The 27,287-nt window shown below is 45.6% G+C and overlaps 1 pseudogene; it reads left to right on the top strand.

Annotated features, from left to right (window-relative positions):
* Positions 1–13,545: 13,545 nt before the first annotated feature.
* Positions 13,546–15,279, top strand: LOC126183574 (T-complex protein 1 subunit eta-like; annotated as a pseudogene).
* Positions 15,280–27,287: the final 12,008 nt, after the last annotated feature.

Below are 27,287 nucleotides of genomic sequence, written 5' to 3'. Positions count from 1 at the left end.
GGAATTGCCCAAGTCAGTCGGAATGCAGAATGGATATGACTAGATGCAGGTGATCAGTCAGGATGCTTATGTACATGTCACCTGTCAGAGTCATATCTAGATACATCAGAGGTCCCATATCACTCCAACTGCACACGCTCAACACCCTTACAGAGCCTCCACCAGCCTGAACAGTCCCCTGCTGATATGCAGGGTCCGTGGATTCATGAGGTTGTCTCCATACCCCTACATGTCAATCTGCTTGATACAATTTCAAACGAGATTCGTCCGACCAGGCAAAATGTTTCCAGTCATCAACAGTCCATTGTTGGTGTTGGCGGGCCCAGGCGAGGTGTAAAGCTTTGTGTATTGGAGTCATCAAGGATACACGAGTGGGCCTTCAGCTCCAAAAGCCCAGATCGACGATATTTTATTGAATGGTTCACACACTGACACTTGTTGATGGCCCAGCATTGAAATCTGCAGCAATTTGCGGAAGGGTTGCACTAATGTCACATCGAATGATTCTCTTCCGTTGTTGTTGGTATCGTTCTTGCAGGATCTTTTTATGGCTGCAGCGATGTCAGAGATTTGATGTTTTACTGGATTCCTGATGTCCACAGTACACTCTTGAAATGGTCCTACAGGAAAATCCCCACTTCATCGCTACCTCAGAGGTGCTGTGTCCCATCGCTCGTACACTGACTGTAACACCACATACAAACTCATTTAAATCTTGATAACCTGCCATCTACATCTACATCTACATCCATACTCAGCAAGCCACCTGACGGTGTGTGGCGGAGGGTACCTTGAGTACCTCTATCGGTTCTCCCTTCTATTCCAGTCTCGAAGCAGCAGTAGCCGATCTAACAACTGCACCAAACACTTGTTGTCTTATATAGGTGTTACTGACCGCAGTGCCATGTTCTACCTGTTTACATATCTCTGTATTTGAATACACGTGCTTACACCAGTTTCTTTGGTGCTTCAGTGTGTATTCTCTTTCACTATTTACAACAGTCTGCCAACACTGGGGTAACTTTTCAATTCTGGAACCATAAAAATCACGTGATTCTGAGGCGAAGAACACAACAAGCCATGTTTGAAGTGCATTTCCATCTGGAAAGGTAGTTCCTTGAAGGTTGTTAGATAGACAGCAGGAAAGGTTAAAATCTGAGGGCACAAGATCAGGAGGGTAAGGTGGGTGCAGAATGACTTCCCGACCCAACTCCTGTATAGTCTTTTTGTCAGTCAGCAGAATGTGGGCGGTCGTTCTCGTGGAGTACCATGCTGTCTTCGTGGTCATTGTTCTTGATTTGTGTCTGCAAGATGTCTCAGTTGTTGACAATAAATGGCCAGCAGTGGTGGTTACACTTCGGGGAAGCGATTTGTAATGCACCACACTGCCGCTGTTCCACCGGATGCATTATATCATCCTTTATTGATGCACATAGCTCTTTGTACAGGGAGTTGCTGCATTGTTTGGGCTCAATTACTCCTCTCTTTTGCTTGTGTTAGCATAAAGACATCATTTCTCGTCACCAGTAACGATACAGGATAGGAACGGTTGGTATTTTCCACAAGCCAATTCATGACGAGCAAGCAGAGATGCACGTATGGCCACCCACTGATTTTTGTGATTCTGACTGAAAGAATGCGGTAACAATACATCTGATTTTTGAACCTTCCCCATTTCATGCAAATGTTGCACGATGGTGGAATGTTCACAGTTCATCACAGTTTCCAGTTCACGAGGGTACACTGACATGGATTATTGTGGATTTATGCATTTAAACCATCTTATCAAATCTCGAAATTCTTCCTGAACGTGGAGACTCACTAATGTCAAAATGATCCTCCTTTTCTTTCCGTGCTCTGTCTAATGGCATTATCCCCATCCAAGGTGCAAATGTTTCTGGTTGCCTCCGCTGCTGTTACCCATCTACTGACCTCAGGCAGAAGAAAATGTCGGAAATGTTCCGATTTCTTTGCTTGGCACATCCTCCACTATCTTCAAATGACAAAATGACAATATGTAAGCTCAGATAGCAACAATGAAATACAAATAAAAAACGACAGTAGATAAACAAAACCCATAGCAACTGGAATACAAAAATGCAAAACAAAAACACTAAGAACTTATACGCCAACCTAATGTTATTCATTTATTAACCCTTTCGTTGCTACTGGTGTGGTCTCTGCATTCCGTGCCAACGCGGCTTTTGTTATGGCTGTACTGCTCGCCAAATGCTTGTGTCTGTCTTCACTCGATAAAGAAGTGAATTTCTTTTTGGTATCTATCATACTTAATGCATTGCATCAAATTAAGTAAATCATTGCATCAATTTTTAAATAATTCGCATAGGTAAAAACGCATTGTGCAGTGACGGCTGCAGTATGCCATGCGTGGGCCAAGGGTGAACCAGAGTCTTCGACCACTAGTATCTATGGTCGAAGGCCAGAGTATAAAACAGGTGGAGCAGCCCCAGGGTTGCCACACCTAGCTGAGATCTCGTTTAGATACTCTGAGCTGAGGGTGTAGAAATCAGGTAAAAATTTTATTGAATATAATTACTTTTTATTTAGAACACAGTTACATAGAACTAGTTGCAGCAGGAGCAGTTGGTACATCACATTTTTCGGAGGATTACACGTTTTTCACCAAGTCTTTTCTCCCCTTTTAAGTATTTCTAAAACTCCACGCAATTCAACTTGTAGTTAACCTGGCACTGTACGACTGCCACAGTTCCTGGCAGCAGTCGATTTTTTTCATCAGTCCATTTTTTCATCAGACCAGTGGGCCGTCATTAGTGAAAATACTCTTTCAGCAGTGGCACAGAGTGAGAGAATAGAAGACAAATATTCACCTAATTTTAGCAATTGGCATTTGTGTAGAGGATTTTCTGTTTCCTGAAGAAAGTAAATCCATGGAGTGTTTAGACTCCCATTCTCCGAGTCACGTTTAGTTTCGAAAAAGCTCTTCTGAAATATATGTTCCTGAAAACAATAAATTGTCCCCTGAAACCCTCACGCCATTTCAGTCATATAATGGTGTTTTCAATCGTCAGGTAATATCATCCTATCAAATACGTGGTATCAATTAAAAGAAATAGTCAATTTTTCTAAGTAATCAAATGCTATGACACAGAAAGCCATTGTCTCCTCCTCAAATTTCGAAATCGAATTAAATTTTTCTTGGTTAGTTTAGTTCAAATTCATATTGGTTTGTGTGCCACTAAAATTCGGTCTTTCTTTCATTCAGACGTTTTTGAGTGTCGATTAATATATTTCTTATTTCAATTATCAAGAGTTTATTTCCTTCACACCGAAAGAACCTGAAATTATTTTAGGTGGTCTGTCTTAGGCGTTAAAAAAGTTCTTTTCATGGAACGCAAAGCTTAAAAATTCTCTCAACTGCGGACATTAAGGACAGCCATCTTGTTTTTGAGTGAGATAGAAGAGCCTGGTGATTGACATCAACATATAAGCAGAACTCTTTCAGCTTTTCTGTCCTTACCGTGTATATTGAAAATAATTAAATATTTTCATGACGATTATTTCAGTGTCGACAGTTAAAACTCCAGCAGCACTTGATTAGTATTGAGGAGAGTATGGACAGGGCAAGCAATTAATACTACATTTTATCCTAGTTCTTTAATTTGGTGAAACACATTCCGCTGGCCATGTCAATGAAACCCTCCGAAGTTGGTACTGGTACTGCCTCCACAAAAAGCGATTAATTAATCTAATGGAATTTGCAGTTGACTTAAAGTGTCGAGACGAAACCTTCCAATTGTCTGCCATGTTTCCTTACTCAGCAAACCAAACTTTAGTACCTTCTGTTGGATCCCGTAAGTTTTAGCGAAGTATTGAACAGCTAAAGGAAACATCTTTTCAGCCTTGTGGTTCGAAGCATCGGTGCCTAAGCCGGAAAATGTAACTTCTTGCAATTGTTTTATACATTCGGACATGGAGTATGGCGCGAGAATATTTTTAACAATCGCCCTAGCTTTGGGCCTGGCTGTAGACTGCATCGTGACGACTTTGGAGTCAGAGTACATTGCAGCGTTCAGGTTTGTGATACAGTCAAGAGAACTAAAGGATTGACGCCTGACGCCTGGCCGTTGTAATTTCGACAGCAACAACGAGCGACTCTTCCTTGGTATCTTCTTCAATCATGAATGTAGAAATAGGCTTTGATGCCGATGGTACCGCAAACCTGTTTGTATGATTCTTAATAGAAGAGCGATGCCTCATATCTGCCTTACCTTCGTGAGTTACTGAGATGAAACAGCTAAAAATCTCACACAACGCTTCCTAATCCATACGTCCTTTCTTGACAAAAGACCACTCTTTTGTGTAATCATCCGAAAAGTGACAGTTTCTCTTTCCATTCCTGGTCATTTTCGTGAGCTATGATAAGATGATAAGTTAATTAGACGGTAAACCGTCGACAGTACTACTTTGGTACACTTCACGCCTTTTATATCCACAGGAAACACTTTTAACAGCGTGGCGCTGTTTAAATAGTTCCAGCCCCGTACTACTGTAGAAGTCTGGTGCTTTCTCGAATGATGGCACTTTCATTGTCGATACAGGATACGTAACATGGAATGCCATCTGTGAAAGGATCCTGTCGACATAAACTAATTAACATAAATAACTGAGGCTGAATTTACAAGTTGTGCTAACAGATGGCTTTTTTCAGTACTTCAGGCAAGCTCCTAAGAGTATTTTGCAAAATCGGGACAAAATTGGGTCTTATCAGGATTTCAGAGTAGGTCCTTAGTGGTGACAGTCCCGGTATATCAGGACAGATGGCAATCCTAGCCTAGCCTCAAGTTCACATGAATAAATATGGAGGAAAAAATATAGTTTAAAACATTAATTTATTGACCATACTTAATTCCTGCAATAAAGTCATTTTGGTCTGCAGTCTAGATCAAAATTAGACCTGAGTATTGTGTATTTATAGTCACTGTATACTTGCAGTTATTTTGTGCATTTATGAATCTGTATGGAACATAAAATTTCATTGAATGGCTCTATGTATTTGCACTGTACTGAACTTCTGTTTGCTATTTTTTTCTCAAGGGTGTCATCTGTTTCGTCACGCCCGCTTGAAAATCCTATGTCGTCGCCTTTTACTAAATTTAAATAGCACATGTTAGCATTATTTTTCCTTGAGAAACAGTAAACAATGTCGATTTCTGCGTATAGTGGCTGTAACAAGTATAGTTTTAGTAAAAACCAGTGAAAGAATAAAACTACCATGTATAAAACAGCTTCAAACATCTGATTACTTGACAACTGAGTTAATGCGTTAAATATTTAATTTTAAGTATGTAGAAAAGAAAAAGGTTATGGAAGGTTTGAAATTACGCTTAAAATTTGTTGGGAGTCGTTAAGTGCTCTCATTACCAAATACTGGATTAATAAAATCTGGGTAATTTTCACCTCATTTGAAGCAAAAGCTAGTTTTTCACACATCTCAATGTTTATCATCATATCTCATGAACTGTACGTGTTGTTCCATGCAACAATTCTGTAGTTACATTAAGTGCTTTACGCTGATACAGTCTGCAACCTGTGTTGCGAATAGAATTAGTAGTAAGGAACTAACAAATTAAAACATCATGTCTAACGAAATTTTGCTGAGCGGCGTTTTAAGGAAATGCTAGTTTCTCAGGCAGCTAAATCTACTTGGTATCATGTCTCCTGAACTGTCTCTCGTACAATCATATAAGTTTGCAAGTACATCCAGTGATATATGTACATACGGCCTGCAAATTGTGCTGCCAATAGAGTTAGCAATAAAGAAGTAATACAGGGTGTCCGAAAAAGAATGACCCGATTTTGACGTGTAATAATATCGAGACAAATGTCACTAGGTAACTGAAACAGCTGTAGATGTAATCGGCATGGTCTAGAGTTTCAGAAAAAATTCGCTAGATGTCGTTACGAGCGCTGCCCCAGAGCGTGCAGCCTGTCTCGCGCAATATGGTGTCCGCGCAACAGAAAGCGTATTGTGTTATTGAATGTAGTCGTACTCAATCAGTGATCGCAGTTCAGCGGGAGTTTCATATTCGATATCGTGCTAAACCACCATCACCAAAGAACATTCGACGGTGGTATAAACAGTTTGAAGAAACAGGGTGCCTCTGTAAAGGCAGAAGTCCTGGCTGGCCACGCGTTCCTCAACGAACGAGCATTTGAGCGGAGCCCCCGCTAGTCTACGCATGGTGCTAGCCGAGAACTTGCGTTACTGCGCATGACAGTGTGGCGTGTGTTACGGTGGCGTTTACCGCTCAAACCATACCGATTACAACTGGTACCAGCTCTCTGAGATACTGACAAAGTGAAGCTAGTGGACTTAAGCAATGCTATTCTAGAGGACGTGGAAGATGACACTTTTACGTCACAGTTGATATTCAGCGATGAGGCAACTTTCCATATTAGCGGTAAGATTCATCGACATAATGTGCGTATATGGGGGCTCGCAAATTCTCATGAAACAATTGAACACGAATGAGATTCACCAAAAGTGAATGTTCTTTGTGCTGTTTCGCAAAGCAAGTTTATGGATACTACTTTTTTGAGGAAGAAACCATGACAGAACAATCATATCTTGCAATGCTACGGAACTGGTTATTCCCGCAACTTGACTCTGAAAATTTCATCTACACTCCTGGAAATGGAAAAAAGAACACAATGACACCGATGTGTCAGACCCACCATACTTGCTCCGGACACTGCGGAGGGCTGTACAAGCAATGATCACACGCACGGCACAGCGGACACACCAGGAACTGCGGTGTTGACCGTCGAATGGCGCTAGCTGCGCAGCATTTGTGCACCGCCGCCGTCAGTGTCAGCCAGTTTGCCGTGGCATACGGAGCTCCATCGCAGTCTTTAACACTGGTAGCATGCCGCGACAGCGTGGACGTGAACCGTATGTGCAGTTGACGGACTTTGAGTGAGGGCGTATAGTGGGCAAGCGGGAGGCCGGGTGGACGTACCGCCGAATTGCTCAACACGTGGGGCGTGAGGTCTCCACAGTACATCGATGTTGTCGCCAGTGGTCGGCGGAAGGTGCACGTGCCCGTCGACCTGGGACCGGACCACAGCGACGCACGGATGCACGCCAAGACCGTAGGATCCTACACAGTGCCGTAGGGGACCGCACCGCCACTTCCCAGCAAATTAGGGACACTGTTGCTCCTGGGGTATCGGCGAGGACCATTCGCAACCGTCTCCATGAAGCTGGGCTACGGTCCCGCACACCGTTAGGCCGTCTTCCGCTCACGCCCCAACATCGTGCAGCCCGCCTCCAGTGGTGTCGCGACAGGCGTGAATGGAGGGACGAATGGAGACGTGTCGTCTTCAGTGATGAGAGTCGCTTCTGCCTTGGTGCCAATGATGGTCGTATGCGTGTTTGGCGCCGTGCAGGTGAGCGCCACAATCAAGAGTGCATACGACCGAGGCACACAGGGCCAACATCCGGCATCATGGTGTGGGGAGCGACCTCCTACACTGGCCGTACACCACTGGTGATCGTCGAGGAGACACTGAATAGTGCACGGTACATCCAAACCGTCATCGAACCCATCGTTCTACCATTCCTAGACCGGCAAGGGAACTTGCTGTTCCAACAGGACAATGCACGTCCGCATGTATCCCGTGCCACCCAACGTGCTCTAGAAGGTGTAAGTCAACTACCCTGGCCAGCAAGATCTCCGGATCTGTCCCCCATTGAGCATGTTTGGGACTGGATGAAGCGTCGTCTCACGCGGTCTGCACGTCCAGCACGAACGCTGGTCCAACTGAGGCGCCAGGTGGAAATGGCATGGCAAGCCGTTCCACAGGACTACATCCAGCATCTCTACGATCGTCTCCATGGAAGAATAGCAGCCTGCATTGCTGCGAAAGGTGGATATACACTGTACTAGTGCCGACATTATGCATGCTCTGTTGCCTGTGTCTATGTGCCTGTGGTTCTGTCAGTGTGATCATGTGATGTATCTGACCCCAGGAATGTGTCAATAAAGTTTCCCCTTCCTGGGACAATGAATTCACGGTGTTCTTATTTCAATTTCCAGGAGTGTATCAGCAAGATGGAGCACCACCGCACTGGCATAACAATGTGCACAGTTTCCTCAATACCAACATGTATCAACGTTAGATAGGGCGTACAGGACTGCGAGACCAGGCTTTACACTCTTGGCCTCCTAGGTCCCCTGACTTAACACCATGTGATTTCTTCCTGTGGGGATATGTTAAACAATGTGTTTACGTTCTTCCCTTACCTCGTGACATTGATGAACTAAGAACCAGAATATCAGCTGCTGGAGCTTCAGTGACAGAAGACACCTTATGCTCAGTTTCGGATGAATTCGGCTATCGGCTAGATGTCGTCCGTGCAGCCAATTAATGACATATTGAATATTTATGATGGATTTTTGTAAACGTCTGTCTTTTCTGAGTAATTTAGTATGCAATTTGTTTGTGTTAAGCCCTTCTTCCTAATAAATAATTCCGTTTAAAATCGAGTCATTCTTTTTGGGACCCCCTGTATATTAAAACGTCATGCCTGATGATGCCGTTTTAGTGCATGGGCTGTGAAAATGCAGTAAGCGATAAACGTTTTCCTGTCATCATTTTGTGGGGGTTGTCAACAAGACAAAGTTTTGAAAAGGTTTAAAATTACGTGTGAAGTTTGCCAGAAGTCCCTGCATGCTCTCATCCTCAAATACTGGATGAATGATATCCAGGCATTTGCACGTTGCCTCGAGACAAGCACACAGTTTCTAACTGTAGTAATTGCTTTATTGTGTTAAACTTCCAACAGAAGGTTGTACCTCTTAATGAGTAGATCGTGACAGCATCTAAAATTTTCAAAGTTCGTCAATAACTACGCAAAATACAGAAAATCAAATTTTTGTTGCCCCTGGAGGTTCTTTGATAGGCAACCTACAAATGGGTTTGGGGTGTGTGCCCTGGGTTAGTCATTTAGTAATACACTCCTGGAAATTGAAATAAGAACACCGTGAATTCATTGTCCCAGGAAGGGGAAACTTTATTGACACATTCCTGGGGTCAGATACATCACATGATCACACTGACAGAACCACAGGCACATAGACACAGGAAACAGAGCATGCACAATGTCGGCACTAGTACAGTGTATATCCACCTTTCGCAGCAATGCAGGCTGCTATTCTCCCATAGAGACGATCGTAGAGATGCTGGATGTAGTCCTGTGGAACGGCTTGCCATGCCATTTCCACCTGGCGCCTCAGTTGGACCAGCGTTCGTGCTGGACGTGCAGACCGCGTGAGACGACGCTTCATCCAGTCCCAAACATGCTCAATGGGGGACAGATCCGGAGATCTTGCTGGCCAGGGTAGTTGACTTACACCTTCTAGAGCACGTTGGGTGGCACGGGATACATGCGGACGTGCATTGTCCTGTTGGAACAGCAAGTTCCCTTGCCGGTCTAGGAATGGTAGAACGATGGGTTCGATGACGGTTTGGATGTACCGTGCACTATTCAGTGTCCCCTCGACGATCACCAGTGGTGTACGGCCAGTGTAGGAGATCGCTCCCCACACCATGATGCCGGGTGTTGGCCCTGTGTGCCTCGGTCGTATGCAGTCCTGATTGTGGCGCTCACCTGCACGGCGCCAAACACGCATACGACCATCATTGGCACCAAGGCAGAAGCAACTCTCATCGCTGAAGACGACACGTCTCCATTCGTCCCTCCATTCACGCCTGTCGCGACACCACTGGAGGCGGGCTGCACGATGTTGGGGCGTGAGCGGAAGACGGCCTAACGGTGTGCGGGACCGTAGCCCAGCTTCATGGAGACGGTTGCGAATGGTCCTCGCCGATACCCCAGGAGCAACAGTGACCCTAATTTGCTGGGAAGTGGCGGTGCGGTCCCCTACGGCACTGCGTAGGATCCTACGGTCTTGGCGTGCATCCGTGCGTCGCTACGGTCCGGTCCCAGGTCGACGGGCACGTGCACCTTCCGCCGACCACTGGCGACAACATCGATGTACTGTGGAGACCTCACGCCCCACGTGTTGAGCAATTCGGCGGTACGTCCACCCGGCCTCCCGCATGCCCACTATACGCCCTCGCTCAAAGTCCGTCAACTGCACATACGGTTCACGTCCACGCTGTCGCGGCATGCTACCAGTGTTAAAGACTGCGATGGAGCTCCGTATGCCACGGCAAACTGGCTGACACTGACGGCGGCGGTGCACAAATGCTGCGCAGCTAGCGCCATTCGACGGCCAACACCGCGGTTCCTGGTGTGTCCGCTGTGCCGTGCGTGTGATCATTGCTTGTACAGTCCTCTCGCAGTGTCCGGAGCAAGTATGGTGGGTCTGACACACCGGTGTCAATGTGTTCTTTTTTCCATTTCCAGGAGTGTATAAATATGGATAACATTTACGATGTAGAAAAAAATTGCAAGAAGATTCAGAACATCATGGTGACTTTACTTATTGCTGGCAAATGGAATGTAAACCAATGAAATTTGAGCCTGTACCAGCTGAATATTACGGAGTAACCTTCGAAATGCGTTGTAATTATGTAATAAAGCCAGTGACTGGTTCTGTCATTTTGTTGGTATTTTAAGCCTAAAGCAACAGACTCAAAACCATTCCACCTTGGACAAAAATATTTTTAAAAACAAACAAAAAAAAAGGCTCTGGGCACTATGGGACTTAACATCTGAGGTCATCAATCCTCTAGAACTTAAGAGTTACTTAAACCTAACTAATCTAAGGACACCACACACATTCATGCCCGAGGCAGGATTCAAACCTACGACCATAGCAGTTGAGTGGTTCCGGACTGAAGTACCTAGAACTGCTTGGTCACAATGGCTGGCCTTTTAAAAACATTTGTGTGACAGCCAGTTTACATAAGTGACTTAATAGTCTTCATTTCTACAACATTTTCGGTTTCAGTTTATTTCTGTGGCCATAAATACAAAGGTATCTTTTGCTAACTCACTATCATCCCTTCCTATGCCAACCTCTCCTAAATCTAGATAGTTTGACATTTTCTTTCTGTTCCAAACTATCGGGAGGGGCGCGAAATTATGGGGATTTCGAATGGATACAACATAAACATTGCAAAAAAAAAAAATTGTTTGCTGAGAGTAGCAGTATCTTAACTGTGTAGTCTAGGCCTGACCTATACCGTTATCTTTAGGAACCATAGACCAAAACACAAAACACTGTCTGCCTAAAACTGCTACGATATAGTGTCCGCATATCACATACTCCAATACCAATGACACCCCTTTCCAGACATGCCACACAACAAAAACAAACTTTACCTCAAAGCAAGCCTTTAGATTGTACATTCATTTTACTTTCGGATGGAAAACAGAAAAATTGATACCACTGAGAAAAAAAACAAAAAACTGTGTGGCACAAAACAACAACAGGTGTTTACTTACTTTTAAGATAAATTAATCCTCCTGTTATTGCGACTGGTGGCGAAATCATCAACCATTATTTGCAAGTCAATTATCTTTGTTACTACTGCAAGAATAAACAAATAACATAGGCGTTCATCAGCCACTGAATTCCTTGAATAACTTTTTATACGTTGCATACATGAAAGTGTTCTTTCACTTGATGCAGAGGAAACTGGAATAGTCACTGCTATTTGACTTTGTACTGCTCTGACAACTTGAGCAGTGCAAGTAAACTGATAGTCTTCACTCCAGTTTGCTGTTCATGTCCAATGAGATTTTTTAATGTCTTAATTTCCGCCTCCCACGATTCAGTATTGCATGAATAATTTTGTGCCAACGGCAGTAACGTTTATACATAAAATATTCACTTTTTGGGTTTAGACAAGTGATTCCTTTAATTATTCCAGAATCTGAAATATTGCGTCTCTCAAGTTCATTGTCTATTATATGTAAAACTTTATCAAATACTGAAGATTTGAAATCAGTTGATTGTACTGTCTTTATTCGGCAAATCACTCAATATTCCCCCCAGATGTTTTCAACTTTCGAATTCTAATAAGAGAAGAGGAATCTGCAGGAATATCAGCACCTATTTTTGTTGCCACATCCACACTTTCTTTCCATACATAAGTGGAACCTTAATCGATTCACGCATTTGACTGAACTGATCTCTTGTAGCTTCTGCTAACTTGATAGCACCAACAATATCAGTCTTTGCCCTGAAGGAAATCAAATAGTGACTTTCACATTTCTAGCAAGCATGTGAACAGGCGTAAATGAAAAAAAAAATTACTTTGCACTAAATCCTGATGCTTCTGAAGGTCGTTCTGAATTTTCTGCCTCAATGTTTAGTAGGGTTACAATGACAGCTTCAACTGTATTCTTCACAGACAGACATGAAGCACATTGAGAGGCCCATTTAGTGTCACTTAACTCTTTTAATTCCACTTTTCCAATCTTCATTTTTATTTTTGTGCCAATAAACATTTGATTCTCTGCTGACCCACTCATAAAAACATAAATTCCTTAAGAGATCATAATGTAATCTGTAGGTGACTTCATCCCTCAGTACGTTGCTACTGTGACAAGACTCTACTTATGGTTCATACGATGTGACGAGCCGGGATCTATGGGGGGAGGAGCAAACCGGGGTATCGGCCCTGGGCAATTTGAGAGGGCACCAAATTCGCATTCTTGAAGGAAAAAATTTTGTTTCACAAAACGCCTAGCATCCAGCACATATTGGTCTATCGATCATTCACATGACTTTGAAGCGCATCCCTGTTTGTTTTTTGAATGCATTCTAAGTTGATTTCTGAACGAATCATAAGTTGATTTTTGAATGCGTGCATAGTGTATGTGATGTCTCTGCCAATGGAATTCCTGTCGCATCTAGAAATAAAAAAAATTCCCGCAGACAAAAGGAGACGGGGCTATATGAGCCGAGCCAAATCAACCTGAATGGCTGAATGCCAATCTGTTTTTGTTTATGCGGTTGATTGTGTGTGCAAATGATCAGTGTTGCTGTAATTATTAGTGAAATCCATAGACTCAGACTACTAGAGTGGAAGTAAACGACTAACAGAAATAACAAGATAGATTATACAATCTTCTCGGTGTATCCAAGAAAATTTAATTCTGACAGAAAACTTTTGCCAGATCGCTACACTACCAAGGGTCAGTTGTACAGTCCCCGGTTAGCAGCTGCTTAAGGTCTATTCTCGGAATAGCGTGGAAAACGCGTTGTATGAATACGCAATAACGCCTAACTGGAGAATAAACACGGGATAACTAAGCTAATGATTCTGGCAGGGTTAGTGAAGTTAACCAGAGAATACGTTTTGACAATGACAGGAATAGTTACAGGATTAGTGATGACAAGATGTTTTGTTAGAACAAGGAAAGAAAAGAAATGGGAACATCACATAAATTATATGGAAGAATATGATGATTCCAAATTTATATAAAAATCTCGTACTACTACTTTTCGATCTCATGCTTGAGAAACTAGAGCATATGAATGAAATATGAAACTATTTCCCAACATAAAACGTTTTGCTTGCAGTAGTGTTGTGGATGCAGTCAGAACAACACTTGGTCCAAAGGGAATGGATAAGTTAATAGTAGACAAAAATGGAAAGTCCACCATCTCAAATGACGGTGCTACCATTATGAAATTACTGGATGTTGTTCATCCCGGCGGTTCTAGGCGCTACAGTCTGGAATTGCGCGACCGCTACAGTCGCAGGTTCGAATCCTGCCTCGGGCATGGGTGTGTGTGATGTCCTTAGGTTAGTTAGGTTTAAGTAGTTCTAAGTTCTAGGGGACTGATGACCTCAGAAGTCAAGTCCCATAGTGCTCAGAGCCATTTGAACCATTTTTTTAGTTCATCCCGCAGCAAAGACACTTGTTGACATAGCGAAGTCACAGGACGCCGAGGTAGGCGATGGAACAACAAGTGCGGTTTTGCTGGCTGGTGAATTTTTGAAATAGATTAAACGATTCGTAGAAGAAGGTGTACATCCACGAATTATAATAAAAGCTTTTCGTAAAGCTATACAACTGGCAGTTGATAAAATCAATTCCCTAGCTGTAAAGATTGACAAGAAAAATATAGCTGAACATCGTTCATTGCTAGAGAAATGTGCAGCGACAGCCCTAAGTTCAAACCTAATAAGCCACCAAAAAGGATTCTTCTCAAAAATGGTCGTTGATGCTGTTTTACTTTTGGATGAGCTTTTACCGCTCAATACGATTGGGATCAAGAAGGTGACAGGAGGTGCATTGGAAGATTCGCTGTTGGTAGCACGCGTTGCTTTCAAGAAAACATTTCCATACGCTGATTTTGAAGTGCAGCCAAAGAAGTATTCAAACCCCAAAATTGCTCTGCTTAATATTGAACTGGAGCTCAAAGCTGAAAGGGACAATGCTGAAATCAGAGTGGATAATGTACGGGAATATCAGAAGGTGGTGGGCGCTGAATGGAAAATATTGTATGAAAAGTTGGATTTAATACACAAAAGTGGAGCAAAGGTAGTACTGTCTAAGCTATCCACTGGTGATGTTGCAAAGCAGTACTTTGCTGACAGAGACATGTTTTGTGCTGGACCAGTCCCGGAAGGGGATCTGAAACATACAATGAAGGTTTGTGGAGGTTCCGTAATGACAACTGCTCATGACTTGAAAGATTCAGTTCTTGGCAGCTGCGAGTATTTTGAAGAAAGACAAGTAGGTGGTGAAAGATTTAACATTTTTACTGGTTGCCCCAACGCAAAGACTTGTATAATTGTACTGAGGAGTGGTGCAGAACAGTTCATGGAAGAGACTGAAAGATCCCTTCATGATGCCATTATGATAGTCCAGCGTACAATATAGAATGATTCTGTAGTTGCAAGTGGTGGTGCAATCGAGATGGAACTGAGTCGACCGTTACGTGACTACTCACGTACTATTTCTGGAAAAGAACAATTGCTGATTGGTGCTATTGCGAAGGCTCTGGAGGTTATACCTAGACAGTTGTGCGATAATGCTGGATTTGATGCAACTAACATTCTCAACAAACTGCGCCAGAAACATGCACAAGGTTATTGCTGGTATGGTGTGGACATCAACAATGAAGACATCAGTGATAACTTTGAAGCATGTGTCTGGGAGCCTGCTGTTGTCAAGATTAACACATTAACAGCTGCATGTGAAGCAGCTTGCCTTGTCTTATCTGTAGATGAAACCATAAAAAAAATCCTAAATCAGGTGGTGGCGATGCTCCTGCAGGCCGCGGCATGGGTTGGCCGATGTAATTTCAATCAGTCATCATAAACTGACAGTATCTGTGACAATAGAGTGCCGTAGTTTTGGCGGCGTTGAGAGCTACAAGCTACTGGGAGGCCGTTGTGTGGGAGAGAACTGTGGTACAACTGCAGATTCGGCCGTTTCGTGAGCTCAGGAGCGTCCGCGGTGCCTTCGTCGGCCTGTGGACTCAACCGAGATGGCAGTGCAGAGTAGGGCTGCAGTGGGCAGGGGATTTCTAGAATGGGGGGAGTCATATTTCAAGGAGGTGGAGAGGGTCAATAGCGCACCTTTGAAAAATATTGCACATTTGTAGAAGGTTTTTACTGTGCTCTTTGTCAGCTAGTCTTTGTAGTCACGACAGGAAGCTGCTGAGGCCCTCTCATTGGGATGCCAGAGGACGGTGTGTGGCTATGAACTGGGAGCTGGATTGCAGTAACGTGATCTACAGATTCTACCTCCCTTGCATTATCATTCACACGTTCTACTGATCCAACACTTATAGAATCCCCACCTTGAGCATTCTGATCCACATTCCTATCGCTCCCGTTCTCCTCTAAGTCGTCCATTGATCTTAACATATAAACCTTTTTTAACATAATGTATGTATCGTCGGTAGGTTTTCCGGTTTTCCTTCCCGACGTGACATCGGAGAGTAGTCGCTGTCATGTCGGGCAGTAAAGCCAGAAAATCTACCGACGATACATATCTACGAGCAGACGTCGACATGGAGTACCTAAAAAGGGAACCACAAGAGAGTTGGGGATGCTTCATGCGTTAAATTGTAAGGAAATTCAATTTTCTCTCACTACATGTAGCTGGATTAGCACTGTTTGAAGTCCAGAATGGTTGTTCAGATTGCCTTGTAAAAGTGAGTCTCTCTAATAGGTACCCAATATAAATATTTTAGAGTACTGCCTACTTGCACTGTGTATACACCATCTTGACTTTAGTAGCTGCTCTGCAACTTCCTTTAATGGAATGATGAAAATCAACTACCAGTGAAAATTCAGTGCAGTTTATTTTAAATACTACTGGATTTTGGCTTATGCCTATCTGAAGGCAATTACATTCAGTTTGTCCTTTGCACATTCAATGTGCTTAGCGGCTTAAGTCTCTTGCTGTGAGGGTGTAACAATTTTTAGATGGGTATTGTTAAAAATGAAACTAAACTATTGAAAATAGTGTGTCAGAGGTTCATAGTACCCAGCATTGAACGTATAAAGACGAAACAAGTGGTAGAGCACTTGCCCACGAAAGACAAAGGCCCTGAGTTCGAGTCTCGGGCCCGCACACAGTTTTAATCTGCCAGGAAGTTTCATATCAGAGCACACTCCACTGCAGAGTGAAAATCTAAAAAAAAATGGCTCTGAGCACTACAGGACTTAACTTCTGAGGTCATCAGTCCCCTAGAACTCAGAACTACTTAAACCTAACTAACCTAAAAACATCACACACATCCATGCCCGAGGCAGGATTCGAACCTGCGACTGTAGCGGTCGCGCAGTTCCAGACTGTAGCGCCTAGAACCGCACGGCTACTCCGGCCAGCTGAAAATCTCATTCTGGAAACATCCCCCAGTCTGTGGCTAAGCCATGTCTCCACAATATCCTTTCTTCCAGGAGTGCTAGTTCTGCAAGGTTTGCAGATGAGCTTCTGTGAAGCTTGGAAGGTAAGAGACGAGGTACTGGCAGATTTAAAGTTGTAAGAATGAGTTATTAGTTGTGCTTGGGTAGCTCAGTCGATAGAGCACTTGCACACAAAAGGCAAAGGCCCTGAGTTCGAATCTCTGTCTGGTACGCAGTTTTAATCTGCCAGGAAGTTATACATGGAACATCTTTCAGTCAGAGCTGCCAGACAGCAGTCATGTGCGTGTGAGGTATGCTTACTTGTGTTGGTTGGTTGGATGATTAAAGGGACCAAACTACTAGGTCATCAGTCCGTTTTTTCTTGAACACAGGGGTCTACATGACTCTACATCTGAGATAGCCCACTGTACACAACCCAAGGGACAAAAATCCCAATGTCTATCAAAGGTCAACAAAGACAAGCTAAGGGACAAAAAAGAAGGGAGACATAGTACAAAAGGCAGGCAAGGTGGCCCACCTAGGGAGCAACGAAACCCCCTCCCCACCACTTGCCAGAGGCATCCCATTCAGAAATTTCCTAGGAAAGACTAGTAACACAAATGGGGCAAGAGAAGCACAGATACAACATAAAATGAACAAGTCGAACAGACCACATGAAAGGAGGAAGAAAGAGTAAAACAGCAGGTAGGATGAGGACCAGGCTGAACTACCATGCCCAGACAGCCACAGCCTGGTCTGGGCAGAGGAGGCAACAGAGTGTTCTGCCAACCACTCAATGGGCTGATAAGGCTAAGTGGGCTCCCTTAAAGAAAGTGGTAAAAGCCCCATCATGAATAAAATGTAAAACTAAGTCAGCCACTGAAGCATCATCTCCTAACCCAAGGGATAGCAAGTCAGTGATATTCAGAATCCACCACAGGGTGGCCAGGTTGAGAAAGTCAGCAAAATGTGGACCACCATCAAATGGAAACCATAATGACGGTGACATGGGTTCTTGTGATGGAGGAGATGAGCATGAGTCAGCTGAATATGGCCAAAGCCACGTCAGCAAAGAATGATAGAGTCCTTGTGAGAGACCTACATGGAGGACCTGCGTGGATTTTTAGTCCCCTATATCACCGATATTTAGTCTGGTGAAGTCAGAGTGAGCCATTCCGCATTCCACATTTCTAAAACTTCACAGCTTAATACCGATCAGATGTCTGTTTCCGGAATGCTGATCTCAAGAGTTGACTTACTGGTAGCCAGCTCAGCCGGGCTATCAGCGAGTTCATTCCCTGTGATCCTGATGTGGCCTGGGGTTGAGACAAAGGTCACTGAGCGTCCACATTGTTCAACAGCATACAGGGAATCCTGGATAGCAATGACCAAGGGATGACTGAGGGTAACAATGGTGGAGAGTTTGCAGAATGATCAAGGAGTCACTATAAATGAGAAGACTCACCGGTGCAGAAACAGATATGAGCAAGAGCATGAGAGATGGCTAACAACTCTGCAGTGAAAACACTACAGCCATCTGGCAAGGAGCACAGTTCAGTGTGTCCTGTAAGAGCATAAGCAAAGCCTGCGTGATCAGTAGCCATTGAGCCATCAGTGTAGACTACTTCTGAATGCTGGGATGCACCAAGGGTGGAGAAAAACTAGCGGCAGAGGGCCTCAGGACGAACTGAGTCTTTTGGGCATTGTGATAGGTCAAGACAAAGCTGTGGCCAAGGGATGAACCATGAACATACACGTGAGTGGGACCAGAGGAGCGGTGGTAGAGGGAACACCTGGAGTTCAGAGAGGATGAACCAGATCCCTGATCTGGGCAGCCATTGTGGGAGATGGATTTCCATGTTTGGAACAAGGAGACAGTAATTCGGATGCTTAGGGGAACTGCAGACGTGTATAGTGTAATTGACAAGCTATGTTGGCACCTGATCTGCAATGGAGGGACCCCAGCCTCCACAAGTAAGCTATTCACAGGGCTAGTTCAAAAGGCTCTTGTCACAAGTCAAACCCCACATGGTTGTATCAGATTCAGTATCCACAATACTCAGGGTGATGCCAAACTGTACGCTGGACTCCTATAATCAAGATGGGATTCTATCAGGGCTTTGTAAAGCTGCAGAAGGGCAGTGTGATCGGCACCCTAGCTGGTGTTCCTCAGGCTGTGAAGTGTATTAAGGTACAGCCAGCACTTTCGCTTAAACCGGCAAAGATGGGAAATCCACTTCACCAATCATCGAAGACCAGTCCTAAAAAGCAATAAGTCTCCACCACATTGGGTAGTTGCTTATCGAGGTAAAGTTCTGGTTGTGGGTGAACAGTATGTCAACAGAAGTGCACGATGTGAGTCTTGGTGGTTGAAAACTGGAAGCCAAGGGTGAGGTACCATGCCTGCGCCTTGCAGTCGATATTCAGCAACTCCCGCACTAGAGGAGCAATAGTAGAGGCAAAAGTCGTCAGCATACAATGACGGTGATCTGAGAAACTGACAGGTGCTGTTAGACCACTGATCAATACTAGAAAGAGGGCGACAATCATTACAGAGCCCTGCATGACCCCATTCTCTTGGCTATAAGGTGCACTGTGGAAAGCACCAACTCCAACTTGGGAAGTATGGTGCGACAAGAACTTCTGCATAAAAACTGGGAGCAGACCCTGGACACCCCATTCATGAAAGGTAGTGAGGATGTGGTATCATAATCGTTTTGTAGGTCAAAGAAGACGGCTATAAGGTGGTGATGTTGGGCAAAAGCTGTTCAGATGGCAGATTCCTGGTGAACCAGATTATTGGTAGCGGGATGTCCTTGGCAGAAACCATCCTGGGGAGGATTCAGAAGCTCAGAGACTCAAGGAGTCAACAAAGCCATTGGCTCTCCACACCTTCAAGCAACTTACAGAGAACTCTGGTGAGGCTAACTGGGCGATAACTGCCCATCTCTAGAGGATGCTCATCCTGTTTCAGTAATGGGATAATGGTCCTTTCCTGCCATTGCAATGGGAATTCGCCCTAACAGCAGATGTGGTTAAAGACGGCAAGGATATGACCATCACAATCCACCATTAGCTGCTTGAACATTTGGTTGTGGGCGTGGTCGAGTCCTAGGGCTGTATCAGGGCAGTGGCCTAGGACACTGACGAATTCCTATTCACTGAATGGAGCATTATATGGCTCCTAGTCGCGTCCAGTAGCAGATAATTACTTTTGCTCCACCTGCTGTTTTAGGAAACGAAAGGCAGGTTGATAATTCTCAGACACAGAGGCTCAAGCATGATGCAGAGCGACATGTTTGGCGATGGCGTGAAGGTAGACAGCACAATTTGAAGTACTGCCTGGTACACCTGCAGGTGTCTGGTATCTGTAGAAACATCTGATCTTTGCCCATATGTGCAAGGGAGAGGTACGTGGCCCAAAGGCTGAAACTTACCTTTCCCAGCAATCTTGTTTCCGTTGTTTTATTACATGGCAGACCCAGGCACAGAGCCAAAGGTAATGAGGTGCTCCATTGAGGAGTATCACTTATGGCATTTGAGAGCCCGCCTACGATCTCTAATGGCTTCTGTGATTTTTGATGACCACCAAGGAACTATCTTCCATCAGGAGGGGGGGGGGAGGACCTCAAGGAACAGAGGAGCACTGAATGATATCCTGAAAGAATGGCTGTATTTGTATTCTTGCCTGTCTCATCAATATCGCCATGCGACAGGGAGCTTAGGGCGACAGCAGAGATGAAAGCACCCCAGTTAATACCGTTGAGAGTCCATATGGGCAGCCATCCAAGGGTAATGACAATGAGGGAGGGACAAGAAGATTGAGAACTGGTTACCATCACACAGTTCATTTTGGACACTACAATGGATGGATGGGAGAAAACAAGGGCTGCAAATGGAATGTTCAATGGCTGAGAATATTCTGTGTGTGACAATGAAGTGTACGGGTGTACCAGTATTCAAGAGGCAAAGTTCAAGTTGGGCCAGAAACTTGCAGGTCTTTATTGTGGGCAGTGATCGTGGTTCCACCCCACAAACGGTTATGGGTGTCGGAAGTCACCCAAGACTAGGAAAGGTGATTTTTTGGGGGGGGGGGGGGGGGGTCTGAGAAACAAATGCAAACAATACGTTCTGAGACACTTCACCATCAGCAAGAAGGTAAACACTGCAAACGGTAATATCCTGAAATGCCTTTACCTGAACAGCCACAACTTCAGAAGGTGTATTAAGAGGCACAAATTCACTACATAGTGTGTCCAGAACATATGTGCAAACTCCACCGAACACACTGTCATATGTAGCACGATTCTTATATGATCTCCAGCATCCACAAAGGGTTGGGATCCATGTTGCTTGAAACCAAGTCTAATGAAAGGCAATACAGAAGGCAGGGGAAGTGCTTAAAATACGCCTTAGCTCAGCAGGGTAGTGGTTGGTTTAAAAGAGGGAGAGAAGGGACCAAACTAAGAGGTCATCGGTCCCTTGTTCTGAAGGAAACAATGGCACAAGGGTGAGAATAAGACAATGAGACAACACAAAACAGAATTAAAGGAAAAACCACAAGAATGACTGAAGGGCAACAAACACTCAAATGGACAAAAGGGGACAAGAAAACCACAAAGACGCAAGAAACAGATTGAAGAGGTTAAAACAAGAAAGCAGGTTATCATGGCTGGCTGACCATGAGGATAAAAAGGAAAATCCAGCCACTACGCAACACATTGAAACCCCCACACTGAAAGCCCTAGGGTGGAGGACACACAGGGACAAAGGTCATGTGCTAAAACTTGGAGCAAATGATAAAACTCACCCTCACGAATAAAATGTAAAACTAAAGCTGCTATTGAGGCACTGTCTGAGGTAGGGTGCTGGGAAGGTTAAACGTCCGCCGCAGAGTGGCTAAAAGTGGGCAGTCCAGCAGGAGATGGACGACTGTCATTCATGAGCCACAGCGACACCAAAGTGGGTCATCACAATGGAGGAGGTAACCATGTGTCAGTCACGTATGGCCAATACGGAGCCAAAAGAGAACCACAGAGTCCCTGCGAGAGGCACACACAGAGGTTTTCCACACATTCGTAGTTTCCTTAATGGCATACCACTTGTTGTGCATACTGAGATTATGCCATTCCGTCTCCCACAGCCACAAAACTTTGCGGCATAATACCGAACGCAGGTCAGTTTCAGGGAAGCTGATCTCCATAAGTGGTTTTTGCGTATCCTGTTTGGCCAGCTGTTGTCAAGTTCATTGCCTGGGATTCCGACGTTAACTGGGACCCAGACAAACGCACCACTGAATGACTTGACCATTCCAGGGCATAGATGGACTTCTGGATGGTTGCTACCAAAGGGTGATGAGGGTAGCACTGGTCGATAGCTTGTAGGCTGCTCAAGAAGTCAGCACACAGGACTCGCCTGGGCACGAGCAGATGTGCTCAAGAGCATGAGATATGGCCACCAGCTCTACAGTGAAAACAGTGCAGCCATCTGGCAAGGATTGCTGTTCTATATGTCCTCCATAAACACAGGAAAAGCCAACATGACCATCAGACATCGAGCCATCAGTGTAAACCACTTCATGGCCCCGGCACATGTCGAAAATCGAGAAAAAGTGACAACGGAGAGTCGCAGGGTTAACTGAGTGCTGAGGGCCATGTGAAAGGTCCACACGAAGCCATGGCCTAGGTGTACACCATGGAGGTGTTCATGAACGAACCTCAAGTATAGGTGGTAAAGGCAAGGACTCCAGTTTGGAGTGAAGGGATCGCACATGAACTGCAATTGGAAGCCCTGACTTGGGCCGCCGATGTAGGAGATGAACCGCTGTGAGCAGGAAAAGGAGACGGTAATTCAGATGTACAGGAGAACTACGAACATATGCAACATAAATGGAGAGCAATTGCACATGCCTAACCTGCAATGGAGGGACTCCGGCATCCACCAGGACGCTGGTCACTGGACTCGCCCTAAAAGCTGCTGTTGCGAGGCAGTGGTGCACTGGGTCGAGTAAATGCATTGCTGAGGGTGCTGCCAAACCATAAACCAGACTCCCATAGTCATTGTGGGATTGGTGTTGTTCAGGCAGTGGAGGGCATTGAGGTGCTGACAGCACTTCCACTTAAGCTTACGGAGGTGAGGAAGCCAAGTCAATCGGGCGTCGAAAACCAGTCCTAAGAATCGATATGTCTCCACTACAGTGAGTGGATCATCATTAAGGTAAAGTTCGGGTTCCGGATGAATGGTACGACACCAACAGAAGTGCATAACACACGACTTTGGGGCCAAAAACTGGAAACCGTGGGCCAGGGCCAATGACTGTGCCTTGTGAATGACTCCCTGTAGGCGCCGCTCAGCAACACCAGTACTGGTGGAGCAGTACAAAATGCAGAAGTCATCTGCATACAGAGACGGTGAGACGGATGGCTCTACAGCTACTGCTAGACCATTGACGGCCACTAAAAACAGACACACTCAATACGGTGCCCTGTGAGACCCCATTCCCCTGGATGAACTATGGGAGGCACCAACTTGGACACAGAAAGTACGAAGCGACGGGAAATTGTCGAAAAAAATCAGGAGCGGGCCTTGGACACCCCACTCATATAATGTGGTAAGGATATGAAGTCACAATGGTGGTGTCATATGCTATTCCTAAATCAAAAAAGACGGCAGCCAGGTGTTGGCATCTGGAAAAGGCTGTTCAGATGGCAGATTCGAGGGACACAAGATTATCAGTGGCAGAGCGACCCTGGCAGAAGCTGCCCTGACATGGAGCCAGTAGGCCACGTGACTCCAGGACCCAGCCCAACTGCCGACACACCATGTGTTCCAGCAGCTTACAAAGAATGTTGGCGAGGCTGATGGGCCAATAACTATCCCCATCAAGCGGGTTTTTTTCGGGTTTAAGCAGTGAAATGATGGTGCTCTCCTGCCATTGCAATGGAAAGACGGCATGGCACCAGATTCCGTTGAAGATGAAGAGGAGGTATCGCTTCTATTCAGACAAGAGTTGTTTAATCATCTGACCATGGATCCGATCTGGCCCAGGAGTTGTGTCAGGGCAATGTGCAAGGGCACTAAGGAGCTCCCACTCTGTAAATGGGGCGTTAAAGGGCTCACTGTGGCGTGTAGCGAAAGAGAGGACTTTCCTTTCCATCCACTGTTTGAAGGTGCAAAAGGCTGGGGGGATAGTTCTCCAACGCTGAGGCTGAAGTATAGTGCTCAACAAAGTGCTCAGCAATTGCATTTGTGTCAACAGACACCACGCCATTGATGTTAACGCCAGGACCATCTGTTGGGGTCTTGTACCCAAAAAGACGTCTTATCTTTGTCCATACTTGGGAAGGTGACATATGGCATCCGATGGTCGAGACGTCTCTCTCCCAACACTCCTACTTCCGTCTTTTGATAAGCTGGCGAACATGGGCATGAAGACACTTAAAGGCCATGAGGTGCTCCAGGCAAGGGTGCTGCTTATGCCGCTGAAGTGCTCGCTGACACTCCTTAATTGCCTCAGCGACTTCCAGCGACCACCAAGCGACTGCCTTTCGCCGGGGGCACCATGAAGAGTGAGGGATCACGTTTTCCGCCGCATTCACGATTGTTGTAGTCACCAGCTCAACCATCACATCGATGTTACCATGTGAGGGAGATGCAACAGTGACCGCAGAGGTGAAAGTTTCTCAGTCCGCCTTGTTTAAAGCCCATCTGGGCAGGCGTCTGTGGGCCTGATGCCGGAGCAGTAACAGGAAGATGGGGAAGTGGTCACTACCACACAGGTCATCATGTACTCTCCAGTGGATAGACGAGCCACACTGAAATGTGTGGCCGCCCCAGTATTTAAGAGGCACAGATCGAAATGAGACAGTGAAGTTTCGACATCTCTGCCTTTGCCAGTAAGCACGGTGCCACCACAAGGGGTTATGAGTGTTAAAATCTCCTAAAAGTAGTAAATTTTTAGGGAGTTGATCAATCAATGCAGCCAATGCATTCAGGGGTACTGCACAATCTGAAGGAAGATATACGTTCCAGACAGTTATTTCCTGCGTCGTCCTTATTCTGACAGCCACAGCTTCAAGAGGGGTTTGAAGGGGCACAATTTCACTACAGACTGAGTTTAGGGTACAAACGCAAACTCCACCTGACACTCGATTATAGTCGCTACGGTTCCTGCAATATCCCTTATTGCTGTGGAGGGTAGGGGTCTGTATTTCTGGGAACCATGTTTCCTGGAGGGCAATGCAGAAAGCAGGTGTAAGGCTTAACAGTTGATGTAACTCAGCCAGGTGGTGGAAAAAACCGCCGCAATTCCACTGGAGGATGACATCGTGAGACTTGGAAGGCATGGAACATCCAATGAGGCAGTTTACACCTCAGGATCACCTGCTGCCACCAACTTATTGCCTGAGCAGTCTATATCCATTGTGCCTGAGGGTCTAGCGAGATCTATGCCCTCAGCGGACGCCAGAATATCCACCTCATCCCCAGATGCAGAGCTTGTAGGTAGCGGTGGTGTGGGTACCACAGTAATTTCCTTGGTCTTGGGGATCTTCTTTCTGGACTTTTCTCGCTGTTCCTTGGGTTTCTCTCGCAGGGAGGACTTGACTGATTCAGTCTCCGGGACTGAGGAGGATCATGAAGCCCTACGACCAGCTGCTTTTGGGCACTTCAGCCACTGACGGGCATCATCTTTCCCACTAGCAGAAACCTGGGAATGGAGTGACCCAAGGGATCACTACCTGGCGTGATGAGCCAAAGATGACTTATGCTTCTCCAGCTGGGAAGTGGGGACTGGTGTACCCGATGGTTGGGGGACAATGCTCCCGAGGTAGGTGGTGCGGGAACAACAGGGTAGGGTATGACCTTCGAAGGCCTAGATGAAGGCACTGGTGGCACGCTGATTATCCCTCGGACCCCGATGGACGCACTGCACGAATTGAACACCTTGCCACTCCAAACTGGCGCGCAACTAGTCATCAGACTGCAAAAGAAGGTCGTTGTGGAATATAATACCCTGGACCATATTTAAGCTCTTACCTTGTGTGGCGGTAACAGAAACACCCTCCAACTTGTTACAAGTGAGTAAAGCCTGTGACTGGGCAGAGGAAGCTGTTTTTATCAAGACTGACCCAGAGTGCATTTTGGACAAGCCGTCAACCTTCCCAAAGTTGTTCTCTAAATGCTCTTAAACTGTGGCTTCATTGAAACAAAGAAGTCTCCATCAGTTCTTGCACATACAAGGTACTGGGGTGAATAAGGTTCGCTGCCACCCTTAGCATGGTGGTTACTTCCTTGCATTGTACTGAGCCCTCGAACGCTTAGAGACTGCTGGTGTTTGATCACCAGTAAGTGATGATGTAGTACACTATCACACGTCATCTGCCCTGATGCCACCCACTAAGACCAGGGGCCCTCCCCCCGGGCGTCACCCACTTGCAGCAAAGGCCACATGGCAGGATGGCCATTGCCGGGAGTCCCGATGCCCCAGGGTGACAGGCATCTACTCCTTGCCATATTTGGAGAGTTAGTGGCTCAGGCATCAGCAGAGAGATCCCTGTGTTGTCAGGGGGCTACAACCAACAGGGTACATGGCAGCCCCAACACAACGGACTGACTACTGTGCTGGAATACAGGTGCAAACAAGTCCATGGTCATCGTCAGTGCAGAAGGCGATGCTGCATAGTGCATGGTGGAAAATGCACCCAGGAAGGTGTCCTCTCCCAAGACGTGAAGAATGAGCAGGACAACGAGAAAGCAGGTTACAGATCTCCAGGCACAATAGACACAATGCACCATGTAAGGCGCCTATCCCCAGTTGCCTCACTCTTAGGAAAAAATTTTAAGAATGGAGGTCGAACCCTACAGGGGACCATTATATAAAGGCTGAAACATTAGTCGCCTCTTACGACAGGCAGGAATATCTTGGGCCTATTCTTACCCCCTGGATCCGCAGGGGGGTCCAAGGTAGTGGAAAAAACTGCTACAATTCCATTGGAGAATAATGTCCACATATTGTGATGGCGTGAAGGGACTGAGGAGGCAGGTAATGCCGTAGTGTTACCTGTTGCCACTGGTTGAGGGGTTATACTAGCAATACACATAGGTTCCAGGTTCCGTTGTGTTGTGTGACCCAGAGCCCCAGGGGCTATCGGAATCTCCACCTGGACTGAAAGAGGCTGGATCTGATAGTGTGGGGCCACCAGAATCTCCTCCTCCTTGGAGGACTTCTACTTATCTCTCCTCTCATTAGAGGATATGGATGACTGCGACGGCTTTTCTGAATCAGTTCCAGGTAAAGATGATGACTGCAAAGCCCTGTGACCACCACCCCATGGCTCCTCCAGCCAGTGGCTGGTGTCCAGTTGTAGACTGACAAACCTTGGAAGGAAGTGTTCTGAGGGACACTTACTGGCAAGAGAAGCTAGAGAAAGGCGAGTCTCCAGCTGGGAGGT

The sequence above is a fragment of the Schistocerca cancellata genome, chromosome 4 (genome assembly GCF_023864275.1).
Source record: "Schistocerca cancellata isolate TAMUIC-IGC-003103 chromosome 4, iqSchCanc2.1, whole genome shotgun sequence".
Classification (NCBI taxonomy): Eukaryota; Metazoa; Arthropoda; class Insecta; order Orthoptera; family Acrididae; genus Schistocerca; species Schistocerca cancellata.
Note: the sequence above shows the minus strand (reverse complement) of the source record. Positions and strands in the feature narration are given on the sequence as shown.